This window comes from Schistosoma haematobium, chromosome 4 (assembly GCF_000699445.3).
Source record: "Schistosoma haematobium chromosome 4, whole genome shotgun sequence".
NCBI classification, from domain to species: Eukaryota; Metazoa; Platyhelminthes; class Trematoda; order Strigeidida; family Schistosomatidae; genus Schistosoma; species Schistosoma haematobium.
In genome coordinates, this window is record NC_067199.1 from 42,565,979 (window position 1) to 42,579,366 (window position 13,388).

At 34.4% G+C, this 13,388-nt stretch overlaps 1 protein-coding gene across 1 annotated transcript in view; it reads left to right on the forward strand.

The window, feature by feature from the left end:
* Positions 1-10,419: 10,419 nt before the first annotated feature.
* Positions 10,420-13,388, forward strand: part of MS3_00008129 (uncharacterized protein) — a 42,815-nt gene continuing 39,846 nt past the window's right edge. The window contains exon 1 of the mRNA XM_012936475.2: positions 10,420-10,513. The gene's annotated coding sequence lies outside the window, so the exon portion shown is untranslated. The remainder of the gene's footprint in view (positions 10,514-13,388) is intronic.

Below are 13,388 nucleotides of genomic sequence, written 5' to 3' on the forward strand. Positions count from 1 at the left end.
GTGTCAATTAAAGATAGACCACCATGGAAAACCTGTAATTACTAGACGGCCGTTTTGTCCTAGAATGGCACTCCTCAGTACTGCGCATCCACGATCCTGCCTAGAGAGATTTGAACTAAGGACCTATCAGTCTCGCGCGCGAACGCTTAACCTCCAGACCACTGAGCCGGCCACCATCGTCTTCAGTCAGTTGCTATCACACAACAGACCCAGTTGAACTCCACTGGTCACTGCGAGACCGACAGATCCTGGATTCCAATCTCTCGAGACAGGATCGTGGGTGCGCACTGCCACTGAGGAGTCCCACAATGGGTCGAAACTGCCGTCCAGTGTTTTCAGGTTTTCCATGGTGGTCTAACTTCAATTGACTCATGATCTCAAGTATTTAGATTACTACAATCTCCATAAAACCCCTTCTAATACTAATCATCATAATAATAATACAGTAATTACAGATAATATTTCTTAATACAGAGGAATTATTAGTTTCTATTAAACATTATCGATTAAATAAACTAATTTCTTACTTACTCAAATATCGACCTATCTAATGACCATTTTCATGTGATGTAATTGTACTTTAAATTTTATTGATTTCTTTTGCTATTTCATCAATGATAATATCAATTAAGTAATGATCACAAATTTTGTTCTGAATTGAAACTACTTTTTTTCTTTTCAACCTATTCTATTGAATATTACTGATCTAGAATACTTAAGTTGACATGTATGACATTACATTATACAATTAACTTAGTTTTAGTAATATGAAATGGAATAACTTAATGATGAATTTATAAAAAACAAGGTGAATGTGATAGTTATTATTAGATTCTTCCGAGTAGTGATATTGTTTGTTCATATTCAATAGTTCACATACAATAGTTCAGTTGGATAAATATTGATCGATAGGATTTGATGTGCACTAAAAAGGATCTGATACAAAGAACATTGATCAGGACCCAGTGATCAATTATTTGTGAATACAGCTCAATCATACAAGAGGTCAATCGCGGCTCGGATGGCCTAATGGTAACATCTCTGATTGTTAAGGTGGGTGACACGGGATCGAATCTGTCATGAAGCATCAGTTCCCTCAAAATTACAGGTAAACCTTGCTGACAAGTGTCAAATAGCACGAAACCTCGGTCCAGCGTTTCCTAATGACTACCTCCAACTACCATTTCTAAAAAAATTTAAGAAAAAAAGTAAACACTGGTAAAAATATAGTGTAAAGGTTAGCCATTAAGAATACAGAAAACGGATTTAGGGGTTTCATGAGAAATCAGTTGATTAGACTATATTCTACCGATGGTCTTGAGTTACCAAACGAAACTGAGCTAGTCAATATTAAATATTAATGCTGATTTGAAACACTGTTGAGAATACAAAAATGAATAGTGGTTAGCAGTAGAATCCAGTTTGACGCGCATTTCGTCCTATTTAGGGCTCGTCACCTGGATGTACCTGCACCTCAGAGTTTATGTCCACACTGGGATTCAAACTCAGTACCGTTCACTTCAAACGGCATCACGTTATCCACTTAGCACGCGTCCTGGATTTCACTGCTAGCCACTATCCATTTTTGCATATAATGCTTGTTAAATAAGGCTTTATCAAAGCAATACTTACAGTATGCATATATGCCAATAACAGACTGATCAATTGCAGTCTTAAACACCAATGAGAAGATTCAAACAAACAAGACCAACTGGACTGTTGAGGATAGCTTTTAAATGTTTAAGTTAGGTGATTGAGGTTGGGTACTGGCGTATAATAGTATCAGAGTAAAGATATAGGGTTTGAAAGTTTGTGCTGATGTTGTCGTGCAGAAGAATGATAAAAGCTCCACGACCAAACCATCCAGCTCAGAGAACAAAACTCTATTGGTTATTTAGCTTAATGTGTTAATAATAATCTTCAATATAAACCTTTTTCAAAGTGAAAAATTCCAAACATCCTTCACTCTTCACTTGGTGTTCTTTACTTATATCTTCCCATTGTTATTTAGAACTGCAATTGATTGGTCTCTTGTTAGCATATATGTATTCTGTGCGGACTGCCAATGGCGTTTGAAGCGAACGGTACTGGGTTCGAGTCTCAGAGTGAACATCAACTCTGAGATGCAGGTACATCGAAGTGATGAGTCCAAAATAGGACGAAACGCGTGTCAAACTGGATTCCACTGCTAGCTGTGGTGTGAGCTACTTGTATTTACATAAGTAGTATATAACGATGGTCAGACAGAGAATGTATTTCAGTGAAAGATGGGGAAGGAAAGAACGGGAACAGACAGCATTTCGTATGAAAATGCATGAGCAATGAAATCTAAGACGATGGACTGAGATTTCCAAAAGGAACAGTCGAGTTTGAGACAAGTGATTGATATTTTGCAAATTAACTATTTACTATATGATTCTCAGATTTTGGTGAGATGCTCCGTGACTTTGTGTTCTCTTTCACTACACTAGCCACTACCCATCTTTGCTTTTAATTTGCCCCTCGGTTTGTTGATGAGATGCTGGAAGTAGAAATAATAGACATATATGGGGAAGAGTAACAGTTTAATAATCCTGTATGTTTCCAAATATATGATGAAATCTAAAAACGAACCAGTGATTTGGTAGACGTCAGAGGCATCCATGATACTATTTCTTGGAAAGAAGTCATCCTACTTCAATCGACTTAACAGGGTTTTCAGGAATTCCTAGTCTGTATGTTTCCAGAGCCTATATTGACTAGTCTTTTTGTAAAGGAATATTATCATAGGGGTAGACAGTATTGTTGACATCGTCGACAACCATTTCGTGATCACTTTCTCTAAATTCTGATTATTTCTACAGACACTGGAATAATATTTCTACCGAAGATAAGATCTAGGATGGTATGACATATTGTTGACCATGATCTGCAATGGATTTCACGTGTTGATAATAATTCAATAATACATAGCTGTTACTACCAGTTGCCCAGTATATTCAATGGTAACTGAATTTTTCTGTAATGACTTATCAAATTTTATAATAGAATCTTATCCAAATTCAATAGTGATAAGATCATCAACTATAATCGAAGTGTCTGGAGTTCCGTATACACAACCAGTGAGTTCGAGATGTTAATTGAGACTCAAGACGACTCAGATAAACTGTTACGTACACTGCCTTCAACTTGTTGGGCAATTCAGGGTGAATATAGGGTTATGATTTTGTTCCAGTGTCCAGGCGTTCGTATTGTAGTTCAAATAAGTTGTAGAGCAAGAGGGACCAGAGATTAGTATAGATTGAAAGTATCATTATATGGGCAATAAAAATTTATATGTTCATATTGATTTGTCACATATTTAGGAAGAACATGGAATCGTTAGTGTTGAGGAATAAATGGCGCATAATCTGAGAGCCCTTCTTATACATAACTGGTAAATTTACGAGTAGTTTTATAATCACCAGCAGATTCTGTATAAAACAATTGCGGAATTAAACGTTGAATAGATTAATTTCATGCAGTCACTCTAGTATTTCCTTTAGGTTCACTTATATTCCTGTCATGGAGGACTTGATATGAAACAGTCATAAATGGTTTATTCGGTTGCTTCAGATGATGTGATCTTGATCTTTTATCTGAGTGTTTCTGAATCATGAAGTTTTCATTGTTTACGTGAATGCTTAGTTCAATTATGTTTGATCATTTTAGAATATTATTTCTCAATACCCTTTTGTTCTGACGACCTTTGTTATATCTGGCTGTTCTTGTACCTTCATCATCTTTATATGTCTTTGCATTCTTGGTAACCGTTATGTTTGAATAAACTTGGCCATGTGTTCCATGAAGATGGATGAGTAGAATCTATATTGAATTGTCCACTGATCACATATTGGTCGGGATGCTATACTTCTGTTAGCTTTTTGATATTATTAAAGTTGTTTCTGTTTACATAGGAGGTAACACATCATACTATCCTTCTGTTAGCTTATTTGTGTATGTTTAAGAGAAATGTAGTGCTTTTTAACTTTGCTTTATATGATTCAGGCTTTATACAAGTTAACAGATATCTGAACTCCCTTTCCTAGTGGATATAGAGTCGGAGTTGAAAGCTATAGGTACTGTACTCGAGTCTTAGTTTAAAGATCAACACCAAGTTATTGATGCATTCAGCTGACAAGTTCTTATGTAAGATAGAATAATCAACACAATCCACCTGTACTGAATATTATTTTGCGGATGAAGATGGACATGTAAATGTTTTAAATTAGAAAAAATAGCGTTATTAACATTCATTCACATAACCTTAATATCTTATTCATGAATTAATAAGAGATATATAATATTACGGACTTATGAATTACATGTCCTTGTTTTGTATGAGTATACCATTTTGTCGAAATGAACAATTTGGATGACTCTCTCGGTGTCTCACATTGTACTAGCATTCCATGTACCTAAATCAATGGTTGCTCTGGTTGTCAGAAGGGGTATCTGCCTCATGACTTCCGAAGGAACTCGGCTGTTCACCATGAGGTGTCATAACTCTTCTAAATGAAAACCTTCTAACTCCTGAGGCAGATTTTAATTGTTTGGATTATTTTTTCTCTTAGCGTTTTTTAGGGTGTCAGTTTTCTACAGGATGGGGTCTCTAACCCCATACCCAACCCTCCTACTTTATCCGGGCTTGGGACCGGTAGTAACCCCTGAGAGGCTCCAAGCGGAGTTATTTTTTTGTGTGACCACCAACTGATATCAGCTGAGATGTAATTGGTATTCAAAAAACATTGAATAGTTACTTTTTCATGTCAGAATAAAGTATCCGAATCACAAACTGTCATGAATCAAATCCATTGTTTCGAAATCTTCCATTGAATGCCTTTCTTTTATTCTCCTCCCCGTGTTCTGATTTGACAAGGATTATTTCCACAAACTATAAGGAAACAATCTTTTCAAAGCTCCATGATGATCAAGCTGATTACATCCAATAACAAAAAATATCATTTTCATATCGAAATATCAACTTTAATCCCAGTATGGAAATTTATAATAACTAGTTTTATCTTCCTACCGTTAAATTTATCAGAAATGACCATTTTCAACTTATTCAAGGATAGCTCAATCCAAAAATGTCCGGATTTGTTTTATGTTCCTTTCTTTGTTAGACATAAATTCAACCGAGGGAATTCAATGCACGAACCTATCTGTACTGATCATATATATATGCTCACTAGTTATTGGCTTCAAGATTTATTTTCTGGAGTTCTAGTGAGAAGCAGTGACTAGTGGAGTTCAACCAGGTTTGTTGTGAGATAGTATCTCATTGAAGACAACGGTGGATGTGTCGCTCAATTTCGTGGATTAGTTGAAGTTAGACATTAACACTGTTGGATGCCGTCTGGCTCATTGGCGTTGAGGTTAAGTGTTCGCGTGCGAGACTGATGTATCGTGGGTTCGAATCTGATGAGGCGGGATCGTGGATGTGCAGTATTGAGGAGTGCCGTACCAGGACGAAACGGCCGTCTAGTACTTTTAGGTTTCTCATGGTGGTCTATCTTCAATTGACTCATGATCTCAACTACTGAAATTACTACAATCCCCACAATAATCCCTTCTGATAATAAATGATTATTATTAGAAGAAAGCTTTGTATTAACAAAGTAGCATCAGTATAGGGTGTTCTTTATCGTTGAACTGACCAACTATTCAATAAATTTGATGACATTCCATAAATTAATCACAAAGGTGTAATTACATTCATCCCTTATTCCCTCTTAAAAATAAAAACATGACAACCTATCATAGTTATTTTGTTAGTGTGGGGTTGTAATGAATTCATTTCCTTTGTAAATTGTCCTAAGATATTACATTTTAGACATAATTGTAAATATTGACCAATTTTCTATTGTTTCAACCACACATCTTATTAAATCATTCCATCACTGTACCATCATTCACGGTGGATCATTCAAAAGATTGAACTATCCTTTTCCCATACATCTATTTTATTACCATAAATTGAAATATGAATAATGAACAAGAATTCATAAAATATTATAGAGGAAGAATGTATTTGTAAAATCTTAACGAATTCAACGTTTTGCTTGGCAATGTAATTCAAGCCTTTTTTTTTAAAGGAACTATAGAATTCTATATCGAAATGATCGAATATGAATAAATATATACATGGTTCTTCATCTGGTTCATTGAAGTTCCAGGTCGCTTGTTTGAATATCTAGGCGATTTGTTCCTGTTATCTGGATATTTCAACAAGTTATCTGTTTCTTTGCATGTTTATTTTAAAACATTATTATGCGTATTAATTGTAGAACCTATATAAGAGCATTTGTGGCAAGTTTACGAGATTTCGTCTAGTCAGAGACATTATAGTTGCTGGCAGTATTCATCGAAAAGAATGTACATTATATCGATTTACTGGACTCTTAAGATCTAACTAGCGATAACTCAATGTTTACCACAAGGATCGACCAAAAAATAAGAAATGGGAAACTTGTTGAAATACTTTGTACTGATAATTCTATATTGTACCAAATATACAACATTGGATAAAGCTAATAATAATATTACGCCTGTTACCCCCAATCAGCATAGGTCACTGACCAGCATTCTCCAACACACTCTGTCCTAGGCATTCTTTTCTAGTTCCATCCAATTGCTGTTCATTCTGCTCATGTCTGTCTCCATTTCTCGGTGTAATGTGTTCTTCTTTCGTCTTCCTCTTCTCCTTTATTTGGCCTTGAGGATTTCAAATGATGAGGGTTTGCCTTGTGACACACAGTTCGGTGCTTTCTTCAATATGTGTCCTATCCACTTCCAGCACTTCTTCCTTCATTGGAATCTGGTTTATTTTCTCCCACAGTAAGTTGTTGCTGATAGTGTCTGGTCAACGGATCGGAAGTATTTTGCATAGACAACTGATAATAAACACTTGTATCTTCTGGATGATGGTTGTAGTAGTTTTCCAAGTTTCCGCTCCGTTCAGTAGAACTGTCTTGATATTTCTATTGAAAATTCTGACAGTTGTTTTGAGTTCCAGATATTCTTCGGTTGTAGATATGCTGCTCTTGCTTTACCGATCCGCGCTTTCACATCTGCATCATATCCATCATGTTCATCAATGATGCTGCCCAAAAATGTAAAGGTTTTTACATCTTCCAAATCTTTTCCATCAAGTGTGATTCGATATTTGCATGCTGCGTTGCATCGGAGAATCTTGCTTTTCCCTTTCTGTATTTTGAGACATACTGCTCCTGAGGCTGATGTTACACTGGTCATCTTCTACTGTAATTGTTGTTGCGCGTGCGATAGAAGAGTCAGATCATCTGCGAAGTCTTGATCGTCCAGATCTCTAAAAAAGCGCTAACCAAAGAAATGATAATACTAATAAAAGCAACAATACGTAGTAAGAAGTTAAATAACCGTTTGAATGATTTTCTTAAATATTTTATATATTAACTAAATGTGGTAGTATTGGTAGTAGTAGTAGTAGTAGTAGTAGTAGTAGTAGTAGTAGTAGTAGTAGTAGTAGTAGTAGTAGTATTGGTAGTAGTAGTAGTAGTAGTAGTAGTAGTAGTAGTAGTAGTAGTAGTAGTAGTAGTAGTAGTAGTAGTAGTAGTAGTAGTAGTAGTAGTAGTAGTAGTAGTAGTAGTAGTAGTAGTAGGAGTAGTAGTAGTAGTAGTTTAATAGTAGTGCTCACTGATTTCACTACATTTTTGTTTCATTGATATGTAGTTGTTAGTTAGTTAATTACATTTTATTCTTTATTATAAACATAAAATGACTGTTAATGATTTTCATTCAAATTAATTTATTGATTAAAGCTAATAAATAAAAAAATAATGAATTAATTAATTATAGTAAATAAATCTATTAACAATACAGATATTGATTTATTGATTTTCCTAATTGATTATAAACAATTACATTTATCTATTTCACTTAAATAAATAAGTTCACTAACTAGATATTATAATCTTAAGGTCACCTATTTTCTATATATTAATGATAGAATAATCATATATAAACAAAGATAAGTAGTGTTTAGTAGTGGAAACTTACTTACTTACGCCTGTTACTCCTAATGGAGCATAGGCCTCCGACCAACATTCTGCAACCCACTCTGTCCTGGGCCTTGTTTTCTAGTTCTATCCAACTCCGCCTGGAGTCTCTTTGGGGGCTACTGCCGGTCCCAAGCCCGGACAAAGGAGGAGGGTTGGGCATGGGGTTAGCAACCCCATCCCGTAGAAAACTAACTCGCTAAAAAAACGCTAGCCAGAAAAAATTATTCAAACCTTTTAAACTCTGTCCTGGGAGTCAGAAGGTCTTCATTTAGGAGAGTTATGACGCCTCATGATGAAAGCCGAGTTCCTTCGGAAGTCATGAGGCGGATACCCGTTCTGACAACTAGAGCAACCATTTATTTCGGTACGTGGAATTTTTGTGGAAAGTAGGATAAGTATTTTGTCATATATGGGACTTGTCAGCTAAATGTACTTGTATCTCATAGTTGGTGTTCTCTCTAGGACTCGAACACAGTACCATTCGCTTCAAATGCTATAGTGTTATCCACTTAGCTACTGAGTCCTGATAGCCACTTGCTTGTGCAATGCAATGAGGTTTTAAATTCACTCGTATTTTCCTAGTTTTATTTAGGACTGCAATTGATCATTAACTTGTTGGTATATGTGTATGGTGTACGGATTACATCGATATTTCCTTAAGTCACAAGCATTCTAAGCAAATACGGATGGTGGCTAAGAGTAGAATGTAGGACGGGCGTTTACAACAAAAGACTGATCAATTACATAAATTATAATCATTCATTTTAAGATGTAATCATCTTTACTTAAAAACAAAGAATGGTCATTATTCATATTCATATATTCTTCACACTTTGACAATAAGTGTTATTAATTTTTCTCCATGAAGAAGTAATACAAAATCATGTTGTAAAGCAAGTTCAACCATGTCTATGAACGAACCAGAAAAAAAAAAGAATAAATATTTATTTAAATAAGAAGACAGATATACTTTGAAACGAAATCTAAATGACAATGGAAATATTTTAAGATTATGGTTAAATTAAAATCTGTTCTAAAAAAATTTTAATATCAGACGTTTTAGGGAGATTTCAGTAGTTGTGATCATGAGTTAATTGAAGCTAGACCACTATTGAAAACTGTCCAATTGTGAGATCCTCGGTGGCAGTGTACATCCATGATCACCTCTCGAGAGATTTGAACACAAGACCTATTAGTCTTGCACTCGAACACTTAACGTCTACACCAATCAGCCGGATGGCATCCAACAGTGTTAATGTCTAACTTCAACTAATCCACGAAATTGAGCGACACATCCACCATTTTATTCAGTCAGTTACTATCTCACAACAGACCCAGTTAAACTCCATTAGTCACTGCTTCTCATTAGAACTCCAGAAAATGCCTATTGAATCCATTCACTGATGAGTATATGTTGATTAATATGAGAATGGGTTTTTTGTGGATATTCTAGTAATTTTAATAGTTGAGATCATGAGTCAATTGAATCTAGACGACGATAGAAATTCTGGAAGCACTAATTGTGTATGCACGCTGCTAAGTAGCCCCATAATAGAACGAAACATTTATTCAATGCTTTCAAATTTTGTATAATGGTCTAGCTTCAATTGACTTATTAACTCAACTATTCATAACAATTCCACTAATGGAAATCATGAGTCAATTGAAGCTAGAATACCATGGAAAACCTGGAAGCACTGGACGGCCGTTTCGTCCTAGTATGGGACTCCTCAGCAGTGCGCATCCACAATCCTGCAACTCGCGAGATTCGAACACAGGACCTGTCAGTCTCGCGCCAGGGGCTTAACTAACTAGACCACTGAGCCGGCTGACATCCAACGGTGTTAATGTCTAACTTCTACCAATCCACAAAGTTGAGGCACCGTACACCATTGTCTTCAGTGAGTTGATATCTCATAACAGACATAGTTGAAACTCCACTAGTAACGGCTTCTCACTAGAACTCCAGGAGTATCTCTTGAAGTTAGTCACTAGTGAGCAGATGATTATTATCAGAAGGTAATGGTAATAATAATTTTTAGTTAAATAAATAATTTCAATGATTCTTATTGGTCAGTTTAATTAACCAATCAAAACTCATGTTCAGCTATTTATGTCATGAATTACAACATTCACCTTTTTTGTTGTTTTTGTTGGAAAATATTATTACATCTTGTAAATGATTTGATTACATCATTAACAATATCATCATTTCAATGATCCATATTGGGATCTTTGCATAGATCTTATAATAATCATCATAAAGTAATCATATAAAGAAAACAAAAAGAGCGAGGGAAAGTCAAAATATTAACGGATACATTCGGAATACAATACATGCTATTATGTTTATTCATTAATCATTAAAAAAAAAGATAAAATCATATTAAAAACTAATATAATGAAAGAATAATATTCACATTTAATAAATGAATTGGAATAAGATCAAAGAAGTAAGTAGTTTAAGGAATATTCATTATTCTTAATTGATTTTATTGTTTGTTTTCATTTTCTTGGTTCTTTTTCCTTTTTAATTACTTCTTTTTAAAATTGAATGGTACAGTTACATCCAGTTGATGAGTTCCAGATAGGACGAAACGTGCTTCAAAATGTATTCCATTACTAACTACTATCTGTCTGTGCTTTTGTTTATTTGTTATTTTTATTTTACAAAGTCTAGAAATGGTTTATAATATTTATTACAGAATCTTGTTAGGAATATTGTAGTGAACAAGAGCACGAGTGAGGACAACCAAATATATTCGGACATGAAATTACATAATATCTCAATACAATCTGAGATCCATATAGTAAATAATCAATTTGCAAATATTAGTCTATTGTCTCAGATTTCATTATACATCCATTTTCATACGAAATGCTGTCTGTTCCCGTTCTTTCCTTCTTGAAATACATTTTATGCCTGTCCACTGTTATATACTATTTATATGAATATAAGTAACTCACACCAAAATATCACTTCACAGACAACTAATTTAAGTTGATATTTATAATGGTAGATTTAATTTAATGGAAGCTGAATGAAAATAATCAGAAGAGATATGCTTGGGTTTTGAGTTGTTTTTTCTGTTGCTAATTAATACCTGTTATTCAAGTACATCTGTAATCATGAATAATCAAGTTTATCATGAATTTGAATATGAGTTACTTTGTAACGATCAGTGATTATTTTAAAAACAAATAAGTTAAAGGTGTATTTACAAATTTATCATAAAGTTACTAAGTAATAATCGGCTTCATCTCTCTCTGTATGTGTGTGTGTTTGAAGTACAATCATTTAATTTCATTGAATATGTTGTTACATAATCAGTAAACTAAATGATTTATGTATATATACATAATACATATAACATCTAGTCATTTGAAAAGTACAGGGACAAGGTTTAAGTATATAGAATTATCAGTAACGGATTGTCGAGATTATTAAGCTTTTGATTGAGGTTATGAACTGAATGATGTTAGATCATCCAGTTTCAATGATTTTCTAACATCAATCAGTTCATGATCTTAATCACATAGAATTAGTTTAATTCTAATGAATAATCAATTCAAGCTATTTATATCATTTCATGTAATTAGTTCACTTTATGAATTTAAATAAAGCCAGAACGAACATTGATGCAGATTAATATGAATTCATTATATTTCGTAGTTTCTCATCAGCTGCTTACAAGGGCTCTTAATAGTGCAATAGCTCGGCATTTACTTGACATCGGGCATACCATTGACATTCCTAATGCTTTTAAAATTATTAACAGAAAGAAATACTGCTACGCTCCGTTTTGCTGAAATGATCACGATAAAACTAAACTCAAACCTGATCTATGTATTCAAAACGAGACAGTAATAAACCTATTACTACTCTGGTTAGTGTTTAGTTTGTTATAGTTCTCTTCCCATTACTTAATTCTTAAACCACCCCTTCACTCACACATTTCCACTCACTCGATTCTGTTAAACTATGTAAACTCTTCAAATCCTATTCAATTATTACGTTACCCATCTTAAGAGTTTTTAATTCCATGAATCTTATGTAAACCTTTCATGACCTCTAGAATTATCACACAATTTATCTTGTCTGTCTCTGAACTTCACTCAACTATTACATCATCTATCCCTAATGTTTCCTTGATTCTAACACCAAATAACCTCTGACCTGTTCTTGCACATATATATATAGTTATTATTGATAATCTTTTTCATTCCAATTCTTTACATTCACAGATTGAAATCATGAGTCAGTTGAAGCTAGACCACCATTGAAAACCTGGAAGCACTGGACGGCCATTTCGTCCTAGTATGGGACTCCTCAGCAGTGCGCATCCACGATCCCGCACCACGTGGGGCTCGAACCCAGGACCTACTGGCTTCGCGCGCGAGCACTTAACCACTAGGCCACTGAGCCGGCATCCAACGGTGTTAATGTCTAACTTCAACCAATCCACGAAGTTGCGCCACCGTACACCATTGTCTTCAGTGAGTTCCTATCTCACAACAGACCTGGTTGAACTCCACTGGTAACGGCTTCTCAGTTATGTCAATTGTTTCACACAATATCTTCAATGTAAAATTCTAATCCACATTTGGTTGTAAACAACTGATGAGAAACTATAAAATACAATGAATTCACATGATTCTGCATCAATGTTCGTTTTGGTTTTATTTCTATCATTTAGAGAAAATAATTTATCACAAGAAGTTTAGGCACTTTATTATTATTAATTTTTTTTCTGTAAGCATTAAACTAAACTGTTGTCAGGAAAGAGAAAACCTTATTTATAAAGGAATTATTTTTCAACTACATTAAATAATTTAAAATCTGTGATTATTTCTTGGTATTGTCTATTAGTTCTGAATTAGATTAGTAACCAAGTACTTGTGTCAAAGTATTAGATCCTCATCAGGTTTTACTCTAATATACAGTCATGTTTTTATAGGCATATACGAGTTCGTCTACAAACTGATGCCTCCTAAAGTTCTGTCTGATAAGGTCGCAAAGAAAGAGTCGAAGGTTAAACTGCCAAAGGTTGATAAGAAGAAGAAGGGGAGGAGGAAAGAGAGTTACGCTATCTACATCTATACGAAATGAATTAAATTAATCAAGGTAGTATATGAATCAATGATGATAACAGTGGAATAGATTACAAAAATAATTGAAAAGTATGAATTGGTAGTGTGATGACAAGTATACTAGTTGTGACTGACTAAAGCAGTGAAGAGAACGCTTAATGCAGTCAAGCTCTATTTATCGTACTCGTTCCAATCTATGATGATTTCTCAACTAAAGGATAAGTTACCTGGTTGTGC